The sequence below is a fragment of the Haematobia irritans genome, chromosome 1 (assembly GCF_050003625.1).
Source record: "Haematobia irritans isolate KBUSLIRL chromosome 1, ASM5000362v1, whole genome shotgun sequence".
In the NCBI taxonomy this organism is placed as follows: Eukaryota; Metazoa; Arthropoda; class Insecta; order Diptera; family Muscidae; genus Haematobia; species Haematobia irritans.
In genome coordinates, this window is record NC_134397.1 from 114,220,108 (window position 1) to 114,236,838 (window position 16,731).

Here is a 16,731-nt window from a genome sequence, read left to right on the forward strand (position 1 = left end):
AAAGTTTGTATTCTTAAAAAGTATTATTAGAGAAAAGTAGTCGTGAAAAAATGGCGATTTTAGCGGCTAAACTCGAACTTAATACTCACCTTATATGTGAGATCAATTTACAGAGGGATGAAACATTGTTCGTCTATTTTTATAGGGGTATTTTTGTACACCAATGGCAGATGGTTATTATGTGGTCAAACTACAAAACCTAATCCAATATATACTTACCAGAGATTTCCTCCATAAGCCTCTTGATATAAATACAGATCGACCTAGAACCGCCGTTTACTCGTTCTAGAATTTTATGTGCTTAATACACTAGAAAAGCTCGCTTGCCGTAGAACGTATTTGTGTTTGTTGGTGTATGAAGCCTGCAAATTGTATGGAACTTTTGTAATATTCCGTTTTTACTAAATCGGAACGATACTTACCTTAAGTCAAATTATTGTTTACACTTGTTAATGCGAAAGATTTTGATCAATTAACATTTATGTTCTCCTCTGAAAACACATATTTTGAAATTTGAAGTCATTACTGATAAAAATTATTGAGTGTAAAATAAGGTGGATAGAAGTTCATAATTTCATAAGACTAAAAATGCTTAAAATGAAATCAATACACACAAGTTCTACAATATATCTTTGGAAGTTTTTTTTTTTTGTAGTAGTAGTACATGGAATTTTAGCTGGTTGGAGTAGTTTATGTGGCGGGAACTGGTATGTTAGAATTTATACTATATTTTTAGTGCTTTTTGCCCTTCGGGAGTTGGCATCACTGACTCAGGTTAGGTTAGGTTAGTCTGCACTTAAAGAAAAAATACTTTCGTAAGAAACGAAATTTTAGACAATCGAAATTTCCCTTTGACATAAAGTAGTTTCATTGAGAGGAAATAATTCATGACAAACTTTGTAACAATGGTCTCTAATCTGTTCTATTACCTTTAAAAAAATGTTTAGCGTCAAAAGAAATCTTCGTTTGTTTCCCCAGAAAAGAAACCTCTTCTTTCAGTGTGGTGGAACCAAAAGATCTACAATTTGTCGCCAATAATATTCCCTAATAAAATATTCAAAATACTAATCCTGTCGGTTCAGATTTTGATATAGCCTTACATAGACCTATTCATGAGCATATAGAAGCCTCCACATTCATTCGATTTGTCTAGATTTTGTTTTTTTATTGGTTTCTTTTGGGACCAAATCAAATTAATGTGTTTTTATAGATATCGGCTATTTAACACTGCGCCACACTGTGGGGCACGGTATTAGACTTTAGCACAAATGTTTTTAACACACAGAAGGAGACGAGATAGACACATGATGACTTGATCTAGCCATGTTCGTCCGTCTGCGAACACATTATTGTGATCAATGTATAGGTCGCAGTTGTATTTTAGTCCAATCGACTCCAGATTTGCCACAAGAATGTATTTCGGGTCAGAATAGATCCCTATTGAGTTTGGAAAAAATCAGTTCAGATTTAGATATAGCTCCCATATATATCTCTCTTATATGGCCCCACACCCACAAAAAAAAAAAAAAATAACAGAGAAAAGTTTACTTGATTCAAGCCGTAGCGGTATCAAAAGTACGGTAAGTAACATACACAGGCTGAGTGGCAACCACCATAATACTTGTTTTAATTATGTTAACGCAATTTATTATATTATATTTTTATTTATTTATTTACACGGCTAATAGCATATGTATCTGCACTGAAAAAAGCAGTAAACAACAAGGAAGAAAAATTTGGTTAATTTTAGTAAATTTAGATTATTTTTAGAAAATTTTAACTAAAACGCTGACAGCATGCCGATATCACAAAACTATGTCTAATAAATTTCATCGAATTCAAGAAAATTTTTTAGACATCATTAATTTTTTCACTTGTTAAAGATAATTTTGTATTTTTAAGGAAAAAATTGGAATTCAAAATTGCAAGAATTGCTTTAGTGCCATACGAAGTTCAAGATTGGCGCATTTGTAGTAAAATTTACAAATTGAAAGAAATAATGAACTATTTTGTGAGAATTATTTATTAAATCTTTATGCTTCATTTGTGTATAATTTATTCCAGTTTTTTAGTTAATTTAGCTAACGTACGCAAAAAATATTAGAGCAAAGTAAAACTTCTCCAAACATAATAATTCCATGAACAAATTGGTTTTAGTGAAACAGAGGGTTCACGTTTTTTTGAGTGAGGACATTTACCTAAAAATGTTTAAAATATTGGGGCTATAAATCTACATTTATATTACGGACCTGCTAGACTGATATGTTATTATTCAAACAAGTCCATGATCTAATGCACCTTAAGTTCAGTTTATGCTACGTATACATTCGCGAAAACCGCCACGGTAACATAAAAACAAAAATTGTGCTATGCAAACATATTATGGTTCACTTTAAGCATATTTTTAAAGACTTCAAGTAGTTAATTCCAGTTTCCACACATTTGTTTGTTTGCAGCAGAATGTCTTAAATATGATTGTGTTCGAATACGTATGTTTGCAATTTATTTGAATTATAAAAATAGAAGCGAATTGTTTGCGGGCGTACCACCCCTAGTTTGACCATTCCACCAATAACACTAAACTATCTTTATAAGTTTTCAATAAATATCTTCATAATTTTTTAACGCTCCCCCATTTTAATATTTTTTCCTTGGATTCATAGCCTGGCCCTATTTGTTTTGATGCCAAAAGAAGAAAAAAGTGTAGGAAAAAATTCTTCTGATTTAGTTAGTATTGTATTTATATACCAAGGAATAGTTCATAAAACTTCTGAGACATACTTAAAAATATTTAATTTTAACATAAATAAATCTATTTAACATTGTCTAAAATAAAATATGTTTTGCCATAAAAGTATTATAAGTTTAATTTAACAGCGTACTTTTTTCTGTGTAGATAAATATTTCGTTATTTTTAACATCCTAATATTTTTTGCAATCCATCATTTATTATTCATCACAATATAATAGATTCAAGGATACAGTATTTGAACTGGTAACACATCGCTTTTACATACACCACAATGGATGAATCATGGATTTAAGCCCATAGATATTTTGAGTACTTAAACAAAATGGGTTCAGGTAATACATTGAAAATACATTAGACTCAACAAAACAAGTAATGTTCTCTTGAGAGATGATTACACCTTTCGGAGGGGAAAATGTAATAAAGGATATGTCAAGGTTCTTGTTGTGAATTAAATTTAACACTTTTTGCGGTAAAGTAAACGCCTCTTGAACAGCTACGAATTAAAGTGGATTAAATTTAAATTGGTCATTTTAAGGTGATGCCACCGTAGCACATGCAGCCCAATGGTTTTCGTTACTTTATACTTGACCTTGAGTGGAAATATTGCAAAGAAGCTGAATGCTACTGAACGCGTGTTTAGTTAGCTAGTACAATGAAGCCGAAACAATGGAATGTGCAGCTGACTGGTTGCATGTCATTGTTCCTAGCGCCTTTACATCAAGGTCAAGAAGTTAAGTAGAATTGCAGCCAGTTACTCCAATTGCAAATCATTTTGTTGATTGAGATTTTTGTACGACATGAAACGGAGAGGTTCATCAAATTGGGCACATTTATTACTGTTTGGTGTTGTTATCGCTGTAGCATAAATATTATAAGCCTCCAGAAATGTACTAATGGATCTGATGCTAAACCACCAGTTGTGGCTTTTTCTCCGAAGACTTTTTTGTCGTTTGATAAAATGTGGCCACCATAGGGATATAAAAGTCGAAAATCGACTAATCGATTTGCCGCCAAAAGAACCGAAAAGTGGATGTCGACTTTTGATAATCCTCAAATTGATATTTTTGTGAATTGAGTCAAACTCGACTAACCGACTATTTGTAGTTAACAAAATCGAGTTACGAACTTCAACGATTTTTTCCAATGATTTATTCTTTTTATGCTGAACATTTATCATTAACTTGAAAGTCGCCACGGCAAAGTATAATTTTAAATAATAGCACAAATCGAAAATCAACTTTTTATAGATAAGAGATGTTGACTTTTCCAAATTTAAAAAGTTGAAATTTTTTGATCATCATTACAATCTATAGGTCACACTCAACAAAGTTATTTTCCAAATTGCACTAAAACAAGCATGTCCGGTTCCAAAGATTTTGTTTCCTAGAATCAAGTACGCAAAACTCAAACATAACAAGTATATAGAGCCGTAAGTTCGGCCAGGCCGAATCTTATGTACCCTTCACCATGGATTGCGTAGAAAGATCTACTAAAGACTGCCATCTACAATCGAATTACTTGGGTTGCCTTAACCCATATGGTGGCAGATTAATAACCTATATAAAACAATTAATTTCGTGATCTGTTTATATGGAGGAGACTATCTGGGGATCGGGTTATATGGGGCTGTATATAATTATGGGCCGATATGGATAATTTTTTGCATGGTTAGAGACCATATACTAACACCACATACAAAATTTAAACCTGATCGGATGAAATTTGACATCGAGGAAGCTCCGTAGGCCACATCTGAGGATTGGTTTATATGGGGGCTATGTATAATTATGGACCGATATGGATCAATTTTTGCAAGATTGTTAGAGGCTACATACGAACACCACTTACCAAATATCAACCGGATTGGATTAAGGGGCTTCGCAAATATTGCCCATTTGTGCCATATTTCGTTCGGAAGTTAGCGTGATTTCAACAGACGGACGGACGGACATAGCTAGATCGCCTCTGAATTTCATATGGCGTCTGAGACCACTATTTCGATGTGTTACAAACGGACAACGTTAAAATGACACCATCAGTGTTACCCTTGGAAATTTTGAAAAAGTCGCATACTCAAAAAAAGGTCGCACAAAAAAGTAGCATAATAATAAAAAAGTCGCATACATTTGTGAAGTATTTTTATTACAAAAAATCTTCTATAAATCAACACAAAAACAATAAAGGAACACTCCCTTTAACATAAAGAGATATTTTAGCAACTTATTGTATCATAAAATCCAGTAAAACGTAAACTTGCAATAAATAAAAAATGGATTTTTTTCTCCTTCCTAAAATTAGCAGAAATGTACGAGAACGCCATTAAGTGCCAATTTACTATCAGCCAATTAAAAGCATTTAAATCAATTAAAAAAAAAACAAAATTATTTTTTTTTAATACATTCCTAATTGACTCTGTGAAATATATTGCACGTATTATTTATTTATGGCTAACTCTTGCAAGATTTTACTGGAAAAAAAATCCTAGCAAAAACTTGCAACTTATTTATTCCTCAAATTTCAAATTTGATCTCACTCTGGCTCTCTTTTGCTGGCTTTTTGGAGTAAACGAAAGACTCTAGTAAAAATTTGTGATAACTATCAAAAATTAGTGGGTACTCGAACGGAGCTAGTGGTTGAAATGATATTGAACAAAACAACGACTTAACAAACCAGAACACCGTGTAGGGTAGGTATCGTAGGTTAGGTGTCCATTGTGATACTATACGTGATTTACTTCTCTCTTAGTTATGAGTGCTTCTATGTTTAGCTCAATGACAACATGTCATTGAAAAGTGAACTCTTTTTTATAGCCGAGTTCTGGCGTCTCACATTGTGGAGGAGACGATTTGAAACATTCAGCATCCACCGTAGAAACACATTTTGCTCTTTGGTCGAAACTGCGTTTGAATCCATGACCCTTTGTATACAAGGCGGGCCATTGCGGTGGCTTCGCGTAAGGCGCACGGCGATGAATTCCCCCTTATAAAAATTGCTTAACATTTAAGCACTTCCCTTTTGTGGCACTTTAGTCGCATGCGTGCGACTAAAGTCGCACATTTTACATATTTTAAAAAAGTCGCATGATGTCAAAAAGGTTGCAAAATGCGACTAAAGTCGCACAACGGTAATACTGGACACCATGCGTTGCCAAAACAATAACCAGCGTTCATGTGATTTACGCTACCGTGATTCCAGCCTGTGTTGTCTGCACCATGCGCGTTAATAGACGCTTTAGTCCATTGCACTGCCATAATAACGTCTAACGATTATTTTAAAACTTTTCATGGCCAAATAAAAACAAATGCCGTTCATGAAATCGTAAATACCCGTGGACGAAATCGTGAACATTCCGTTTTAATTTTTTGTGAACGTTTCCGTTTCATTTTGTCACCGTCCGTCCGTTCACTATTGGTGTATATATCTCAAATTAATTGGAAATAAAAATGTACTTAATTAAAAAAAAATAATTGTTTCCGGCACTTTGATTTATTCAATTCAATTATTTTTCCTTTAGATAAAATAGTTTCTTATATGTTTGCAAGAGTTTATACTTTCTAATGAGTTTACAGGTTATAATTATATTTGGATTTGCCTTTAGAATTTTACCAAAATTTAATGAGACGATGAACAGTATGAAACTAAATATTTCCGAATAACATTTTCAATTTTTTTTAATGTTAATTTGGATAATTAATATTTGAATTAAAAATGAAAAAAATCAATTATTTTCGTAATTGACTTTATTTTTTTACCTAATTAAGAGAGATAAATGTATCGTTATATATTGTTAAAGGTCGAATTGAACGAAAACTAATAAAATAACTGTTTTTGTGTACATTATTTTGGTAACCACTGTTTCAGCTTCGAATGTAATAGATCTGTTGAATGAGATAGAAGTACATAGGCATGGTATACACATGTATCTATATTTCTCTCTCTCTCCCTCTCTTACTCTAATGGCGAATACTTGAGTTTTCAACGCTTCTGACACAAAAACCGCCTATTTTCGAAAACATAATCGCCATGTAGAAACAAACACATTCACACACACACGCACACATACACACACACGCAAAAAAGGAGTAACAACCACCAAACAAATGCCTTCGACGATTTTATTTTGTGATTTTGTGTTCAATTTTGAAACCATTTTCAGTTGCATGGTTGGATTTCAACACTTTTTGTCCACAAATCAAACAAAACACACGAATTCATCGAAGATTTTACTTTTATGTAGCTGAAGAAAATCGATCGTTTATGGATTTCTGTTGAAATTTTAAATGCAAAGTAGTAATGGACATTCGTTATCCAAATCGAATTGAAAAGTGTGGATGGAGGATTGGTTGTTGGGTGACTGAAAGATTTTTATTTTAAATACATTGTGGTTTCAATTTCAGTGCCTTTTTAATTGTTTATAATTTGTTATGAGATGAAAACTTTGAAAATTAAAGGTCATTGTGTTTATGGTATTGGTCATACAAAATTTCAATGCAGCGTAAGCTTAGCTACTGTAGACCAATTGTGAGGATTTGTACAAAATATTATCCAATATACACTTACAAAATATATTTATTTTTCCATATGTACACTGCAAGAAGAGTTTTCTTTTCTGGGGAACGAAATTTTAGACGAGTGAAGTTTAGTTTTGACGGAAAGAAATTTTCTTTAGAAGCAAATAAAAAATATTAGAGACAATCGTTACATCGCTCGTCACAAATTCGGGTTTTTGTGTTTATAAAGAAAATACTTTATGAGGAAGGGGAATTTTGTTTGTCTGAAATATCAATCCGGAGGAAAGTACTTTTTTTTGGGTGTAGACTCAAAAAACTTGGTTTCAACCAAACCAAAGAAGCTGCTTCTTTAAAGTAAAGACATTTTTTAGGAAGCAGTCTAACTTTAAATCGAGCTTCTAAAGAATTAAAATTAAGATACGATATATCAACAAAACTATTCACGTAATAACAAATGCCAATTTAAAAACAAAAATTATAATGGAAAATTTAAAATAAAGCATGTATTCTTAACTTTAAACCAAACATGCAATATCCTCTAAATAAGTCTTAACCTATATTTGAAGCGTTTTTATCTTTAATCCAAAGATTCAATATCCCAGTTAATTTAAAGATTATTTTCTTACGTATGTACACGCAAAAAAAAATTCTTTCCTCCCAAACGAAATTTTAGACAAACAAAGTTCGTTTTTCATTTGCTTTTCGCTGTAAAGAATTGTATTTGGAAGAAAAGTATATACTTTTTGTGATAAACGTTTATTCTTTTCCAGGATGTAAAAACAATTTCATAAAGACAAACTCAAAAAAATATTGTTTTCTTGCTAATTGCATTTTCCCTCACATCTTTCTCACATCCACGAGGTTTTTTAGTTCTTAACACCTTTTCATGTAATACCAACAATGTAGAAGAAATTATTCGATTTTATAAATTTTAAATTTCGAATAAACAAAGTTTATTTAGCAGAAATAAACATTTAGTTTGGCAGCGTGGAGCAGTGGTTGCTACGTCCGACTTGCATTCCAAGGGTCGTGGGTTCGATCCCTGCTTCGATCAAAGTTTTTTTTTTGTTTTTATATATATATATATATATATATATATATATATATATATATATATATATATATATATATATATATATATATATATATATATATATATATATATATATATATATATATATATATATATATATATATATATATATATATATATATATATATATATATATATATATATATATATATATATATATATATATATATATATTCCAGATATGTTCGGAAGATTCCGAAAAAATGTCCAACATTACATTGTAGTATATTAAATTTTGAACTGTAAAATGTGTCTTATTAAAGACCTAAAGTCAGAAAAGAACAGTGTTTGATATAAACGAAATGGACTGTGTTGTTGTTTCAAATATAACTTTTTTTATTGAAAAAATAAAAATTTTGTAACAAACGAATTTTTTGGTGATAAAAGTTTAAAATTTTCGAAGCAATTCAAAAAACTCTTACAAAAGAAAAACGTTTTCGGTACACGTTTTCCAAACGTTTTTTTTCTTTGCGTGTAAACTGTGTTTCTTTATTTTAAGGAAAATTGGCCTATGACTTTAACGGAGGGATGTAAATTTCAAAGATATGTGTCCTAAATTTAATAAAAAAAAAATTTGAAGCAAAGACAAACTTTTTTAATTAAAATGTCATTATAAAGGGTGATTCTTTTGAGGTTAGGATCTTCATGCATTAGTATTTGACAGATCACGTGGGATTTCAGACATGGTGTCAAAGAGAAAGATGCTCAGTATGCTTTGACATTTCATCATGAATAGACTTACTAACGAGCAACGCTTGCAAATCATTGAATTTTATTACCAAAATCAGTGGCAGAAAATCCGCTTTTTTATCGACAAATTTTGTTCAGCGATGAGGCTCATTTCTGGTTGAATGGCTACGTAAATAAGCAAAATTGCCGCATTTGGAGTGAAGAGCAACCAGAAGCCGTTCAAGAACTGCCCATGCATGCCGAAAAATGCACTGTTTGGTGTGGTTTGTACGCTGGTGGAATCATTGGACCGTATTTTTTCAAAGATGCTGTTGGACGCAACGTTACGGTGAATGGCGATCGCTATCGTTCGATGCTAACAAAGTTTTTGTTGCCAAAAATGGAAGAACTGAACTTGGTTGACATGTGGTTTCAACAAGATGGCGCTACATGCCACACAGCTCGCGATTCTATGGCCATTTTGAGGGAAAACTTCGGAGAACAATTCATCTCAAGAAATGGACCGGTAAGTTGGCCACCAAGATCATGCGATTTGACGCCTTTAGACTATTTTTTGTGGGGCTACGTCAAGTCTAAAGTCTACAGAAATAAGCCAGCAACTATTCCAGCTTTGGAAGATAACATTTCCGAAGAAATTCGGGCTATTCCGGCCGAAATGCTCGAAAAAGTTGCCCAAAATTGGACTTTCCGAATGGACCACCTAAGACGCAGCCGCGGTCAACATTTAAATGAAATTATCTTCAAAAAGTAAATGTCATGGACCAATCTAACGTTTCAAATAAAGAACCGATGAGATTTTGCAAATTTTATGCGTTTTTTTTTAAAAAAAAGTTATCAAGCTCTTAACAAATCACCCTTTATAAATGAAATGAATTATATTAATGAAATAATTAAAATTTCATTATATTAATGAATATATTAATGAAATTGGTGCTTAGTTTTGCGTAATTTGCGTATCCTAAAATTTATATTTATATATCATATTTTGAATGAAAAACTTCGAGTAAGAACTCACTAAAATACCTTTATCACTCTACGTAGTTCAACCTTGTTTCATTGATGATAAAATTTACAAATTTTAGGAAATTCGGAAATATTTAGAGTGAAATTCGAATTTAATAAAATGCTCTCTAAAATGCATCCATGCAAAAATTGGTCCATAATTATATATAGCATCCATATAAGTTGATCCCATAAACTGGTCCATAGTTATTTGATTTGTGCTTCCTGGTGGTTCAAATTTCATCCTATCCGGTTGAAGTTTGGTTCCCGACAATGAAAAAAATATTGACTTACTATGGAAGATTATGAAACTTAAATTTTAGGACACAATATTAATGACAAACTTCTTTAAAATAATGAAATTTTAATTTCATTTCATTTAAAAAATATTGTCGTGAGGTCAAAGAGTTCATGTCCCTTCTAATTAGCCCTTCTAATTAAGTGATTTGACTTAAAAATGGGTATCATAACATGAAAGAAAATATTTTTGGGCTAAGCTCAACTTGACTTTAACAATTCAGAAAAATTCTTTAAAATTTATGAAATTGTCTTTAAATTTGTTGTCTTTTTGCATCTTGACTATATGCAAAAAACGCGTCGCCAAAAAAGTAATGAAAATGTTTTTTTTTTTGATCCGGAAGTGGTACAAAATTGACGCAGAAGCGATAAATATAACATGGGTTTGTCATAGGACGAAAGTCCTCTATCAACAGCCGTTGCACTGAATTTGCATCACTTCTTTAGGTGTGATCCGAATTCAATGTTTTGGATGTAAATTAAAAAATTCTGTGATATTTTGTCAAAAAATTATTTTTATAATTTTTTCAAATATAATTTGACCTCAAATATTTTCAAAAATTCGCAATTTTTTCAGATTGGATTTAGCATTTTTTCGACAAAATTTAAATGATTTTTACCATGTTATGAATTTTTACCGTTTTTTAACCTATTTGAAACAAAAAAATTAAAATTACCCATTAAAAGTATAAAAAAAACCAAGATATAAAAAATTGATTTAAAAGAACTTCCTGGGTAGTTAAAATAAAGAACATCATTGGGAGTGCATCTTCTGGAATTGCTTTTAAAGTTGTGCCTTTGGAAGAACTTCCAAATTTTTTTGCTGGGATGTTCTCCAACACTTTATTTTAAAGACATTTTTTACTTGAAACATAGCATTATTTCTACTGGAAGTCGAGTCTAAATTTGGAAAATAAAATTGTCTTTAACTCGTTTTGAAAGGACTTTGATAGCATATGAAAAAAAAAAAACAAAAAATTAAAATTTGCTTCCTAGAAGCAAGTACACAAAACTCAAATTTAAACGAGAATTGTGCCTTAAAAGTATCCTTATTGGTATTCTCGCTTCTTTGGCTCGGAATCAATACCAATACCATTTTTAAAGTAAAGACAAAATCCTTGGAACCGGGCATCCTTGTTTCAGTGTATGTATGGACAATTTTGTTAAGTGCATATTTTCCATATGGAAGATTATGGTCAGATGGACTGATAGACACTCAAACATATTTATTTACAGATATGAGGATGACATGACTATTTGATTGTTAATAATAATTATTATTATTGCCTTTAATTTTACAATCAAAACGCTAACCTTTATTGTTGTTGTTTTTGGTTAGGGTGTTGATGTTGTTGTCATCAGCATCATTACACAGAAGATCTATCGATATGGCTTCCATCGTATGCAGTATTTGGTAGATTCTTCATTTATATATGAAATATTGTCCATTGTGGAATCTGTGTTTTTCTCCCCATTGTTGTATTTCAACAGCATCAAAATGACATGCATTAATTTTTGATTGCCGAAAAACAATCCAGCCACTGAGTAAAGTGTGCCATTCCGTTCCAATGGAGAATTTAAGCGGTTGTGTGTTTTGTTTCTACCGATTCACTTGATGATATTCGCTTTCAATTAGGAGGTAATTGCCGGTTTGGCGCTATGTCTTTTATTTGCTCCGTCTACAATTACTGCCATAATTAATAGTTCCTCTTGATTCCACTATTTTATTGTTCTAGCATTTAAGTTGGTTGTGATCTATTTATGGTTGTGACTGTAATTAATTTGAAAGTCCGTTAGTCATTAGAATAAAGTTGTTAATTTTATTAGCCTTAAATAAATTAAATATTAATTATGGCTGCACAAATACAAATGGGAATCTTAACCATACGGTGGTACTGTAAAATTGCTTCCACTGTTTTATACCCTACATCACTATAATTATTATTATAATTAAAGTGATTTATTACACTAGTTTACACTAAAAATTTACATTTGATAAGAGGTGACTTTGGATTTTGATATTCTGAGAAAAAAAAATTTAATTTTTTATGGAACAGTTTTTGAGTTATTTTTAGTTTTTCGCTCTTTTTACACTAAATAAATTATATCTCGAGTTAGAAATGATGATGGTACTTAAATTTAAGGTATTGACATGAACAATTGGATCTGTGATAAGTTAAGTAGTTCAAACAATATCGATGCAAAACGGGTGAATTTTCAAAAAAAAATATGTTTCACAGTGACCCTTTTCGCCGGAAAAGTACAAACCATTGAAAAAACGTCCGGTTTCTCTTCACGGTCGTATAGATGATACTCTAACCACTCTGTGCCAATCGGCCACACAAAAATTCATTTTTGCATGATTTGACATCGGATATGTTCACTAAATTGCTCATAACTTTGTCATTTTTCGGTCCTTTTTATACCCTCCACCATAGGATGGGGGGTATATTAACTTTGTCATTCCGTTTGTAACACATCGAAATATTGGTCTAAGACCCCATAAAGTATATATATTCTGGGTCGTGGTGAAATTCTGAGTCGATCTAAACATGCCCGTCCGTCCGCCTGTTGAAATCACGCTAACTTCCGAACGAAACAAGCTATCGACTTGAAACTTGGCACAAGTAGTTGTTATTGATTTAGGTCGGATGGTATTGCAAATGGGCCATATCGGTCCACTTTTACGTATAGCCCCCATATAAACGGACCCTCAGATTTGGCTTGCGGAGCCTCTAAGGGAAGCATATTTCATCCGATTCGGTTGAAATTTGGTACATGGTGTTGGTATATGGTCTCTCATAACCATGCAAAAATTGGTCCACATCCGTCGATAACTATATATAGCCCCCATATAAACCGATCGCCAGATTTGGCTTGCGGATGCTCAAAGAGAAACAAATTTCATCCGATCCGGCTGAAATTTGGTACATGATGTTGATATATGGTATCTAACAACCATGCAAACATTGGTCCAACATCGGTTCATAATTAGATATAGCCCCCATATAAACCGATCCCCAGATTTGGCTTGCGGAGCCTTTAATAGAAACAAATTTCATCCGATCCGGTTGAAATTTGGAACATGGTGTTAGTATATGGTCTTTAACATCCGATCCGGTTCAAATTTGGAACATGGTGTTAGTATATGGCCGCTAACAACCATACCAAAATTGGTCCATATCGGTTCATAATCATGGTTGCCACTCGAGCCAAGAAAAATCTACCAAAATTTTATTTCTATGGAAAATTTTATCAAAATTTAATCTCTATAGAACATTTTGTCAAACTGAATTATACGTATTTAATCGATCTTTTTTAATTTAATATATACCCCGTATGGACTTACATACAATTTAGAAGACGGTGTTAGGAGGTTTTAAGATACTTGCCATCGGCAGGCGTTACCGCAACTCAAGTAATTCGATTGCGGATGGCAGTGTTTAGAAGTAGTTTCTACGCAATCCATGGTGGAGGGTACATAAGCTTCGGCCTGGCCCGATCTTACGGCCGTATATATTTGTTTCTTGATATAATACCTTGTTTTTTGCATAAAAGTTCTTTGATAAATAAGTAAAATAGTCGAAAACAGAAATTGGCAGTATTGTCCTCATCTAAAATGTTATATTGATAAAAATAATTTTATTTGAATCAAAAGACAATGGTCACGATATAAATGTTTTTCTTCCAGTTAAAAGAAAATGGTCACAACATAAAATGTTTTGATCTTTACGAAAAAAAAAATTTTTTTTCGTCGTCGAAAGCAAACACAAAATTAACTTTATTTATTTGTATTTAAAATGTCGTGCAATCAAACATCACATATTTTTACACACTCTATTTTGGTTCAATTTCAACAATAAATAATCATTCCATATTTACTTCGTGCATATCAAATGTACAAACGCAGACACCATGTAACTGCAAATAAAAACCAATGATACCAAATAGCAAAATGCAGAACAAACAAGTATATACGGCCGTTAATTCGGCCAGGCCGAATCTTATGTACCCTCCACCATGGATTGCGTAGAAACTTCTACTAAAGACTGTCATCCACAATCGAATTACCTGAATTGCGGTAACACTTGCCAATGGCAAGGTATCTTAAAACTTTTTAACACCGTCTTCTAAATTGTTACACGCAAAAAAATAATTCTTTCCTCCCAAACGAAATTTTAGACAAACAAAGTTCGTTTCTCATTTGCTTTTCGCTGTAAGGAAGTGTATTTGGAAGAAAAGTATATACTTTTTGTGATAAACGTTTATTCTTTTCCAGGATGTAAAAACAATTTCATAAAGACTAACTCAAAAAAAATTTTTTTCTGGCTAATTGCATTTTCCCTCACATCTTTCTCACTTCCACGAAGATTTTTAGTTCTTAGCACCTTTTTCTGTAATACAAACAATGTAGAATAAATTATACGATTTTATAAATTTTTAAAATTTTTTTACCTTTCCCCTGGACGGAGAATCGAACCGCGGACCATGCACTTTGTAAGCCAACACACTAACCACTGAGCTATGTACCTGTTATGGTCATCAAGAGATAAATATCCATATAAGTTATATTTACATAGCATAGCTTGCGGCGCCCACGAACCGAATAAACAAAGTTTATTTAACAGAAACAAACATTTAGTTTGGCACCGTGGAGCAGTGGTTGCTACGTCTGACTCTCATGCCAAGGGTCGTGGGTTCGATCCCTGCTTCGACCAAAGTTTTTTTTTTTTTTTTTTTTTTTTTACATACATTCTACATATGTTCGGAAGATTCCGAAAAAAATGTTCAACATTACATTGTACTATATTAAAGTTTGAACTGTAAAATGTGTTTTATTAAAAACCAAAAGTCAGAAAAGAAGAGTGTTTGATATAAACGAAATGGACTCTGTTGTTGTTTCAAAAATAACTTTTTTTTATTGAAAAAATAAAAACTTTGTAACAAACGAATTTTTTTGGTGATAAAAGTTTAAAATTTTCGAAGCAATTCAAAAAACTCTAACAAAAGAAAAACGTTTTCGGTACACGTTTTCCAAACGTTTTTTTTCTTTGCGTGTAGTTAGTCCATATGGGGAATATATTAAGCAAAAAAAAACCCATAAATACGTATATAATTCAGTTTGACAAAATTTTCTATAGAAATAAAATTTTGATAAAATTTTGGTAGATTGTTTTTGGCGATATGGACCAATTTTTGTCTGATTGGCGATCGGCTATATATAACTATAGACCGATATGGACCAATTTTTGCTGGGCACTTACCGGCCATATACTAGCGCAATGTACCAAATTTCAACTGAATGGGATGAATTTTGCTCCTCCAAGAGGTTCCGAAGGTCAAATCTGGGTATCGGTTTATATGGGGGCTATATGTAGTTATGGACCGATATGGACAAATTTTTGCATGACGGTTAGAGACCTTATACTAACACCACGTACCATATTTCAAGCAGATCGGATGAATTGTGCTCCTGCAAGATGCCCCGGAAGTCAAATCTGGGGATCGGTTTATAGGGGGGCTAGATATAATTATGGACCAATATGGACCAATACCTGTATGGTTATTAGAGACCATATACTAGGTTAGGTTAGGTTAGGTTATGTGGCAGCCCGATGTATCAGGCTCACTTAGACTATTCAGTCCATTGTGATACCACAGTGGTGAACTTCTCTCTTATCACTGAGTGCTGCCCGATTCCATGTTAAGCTCACTGACAAGGGACCTCCTTTTTATAGCCGAGTCCGAACGGCGTTCCACATTGCAGTGAAACCACTTAGAGAAGCTTTGAAACCTCAGAAATGTCACCATCATTACTGAGGTGGGATAATCCACCGCTGAAGAACTTTTTGGTGTTTGGTCGTAGCAGGAATCGAACCCACGACCTTGTGTATGCAAGGCGGGCATGCTAACCATTGCACCACGGTGGCTCCCTTGACCATATACTAACATCACATACCAAATTTCAATCCGATCGTATGAATTTTGCTCCTCCAAGAGACTCCGGAGGTCAAATATGGGGATCGGTTTATATGGGGGCTATATATAATTATGGACCGATATGGACCAATTTTTGCATGGTTGTTAGAGACTATATACTAACACCACGTACAAAATTTCAACTGGATCGAATGAATTTTGCTCTTCCAAGAGACTCCGTAAGCCAAATCTAGGGGTCGGTTTATATGGCGGCTATACGTAAAAGTGGTCCGATATGGCCCATTTGCAATACCATCCGACCTACATCAATAACAACTACTTATGCCAAGTTTCAAGTCGATAGCTTGTTTCGTTCCGAAATTAGCGTGATTTCAACAGACGGACGGACGGACGGACATACTTAGATCGAGGAGGGTATAAAAACAGGAACATTTTTTCAATTACAC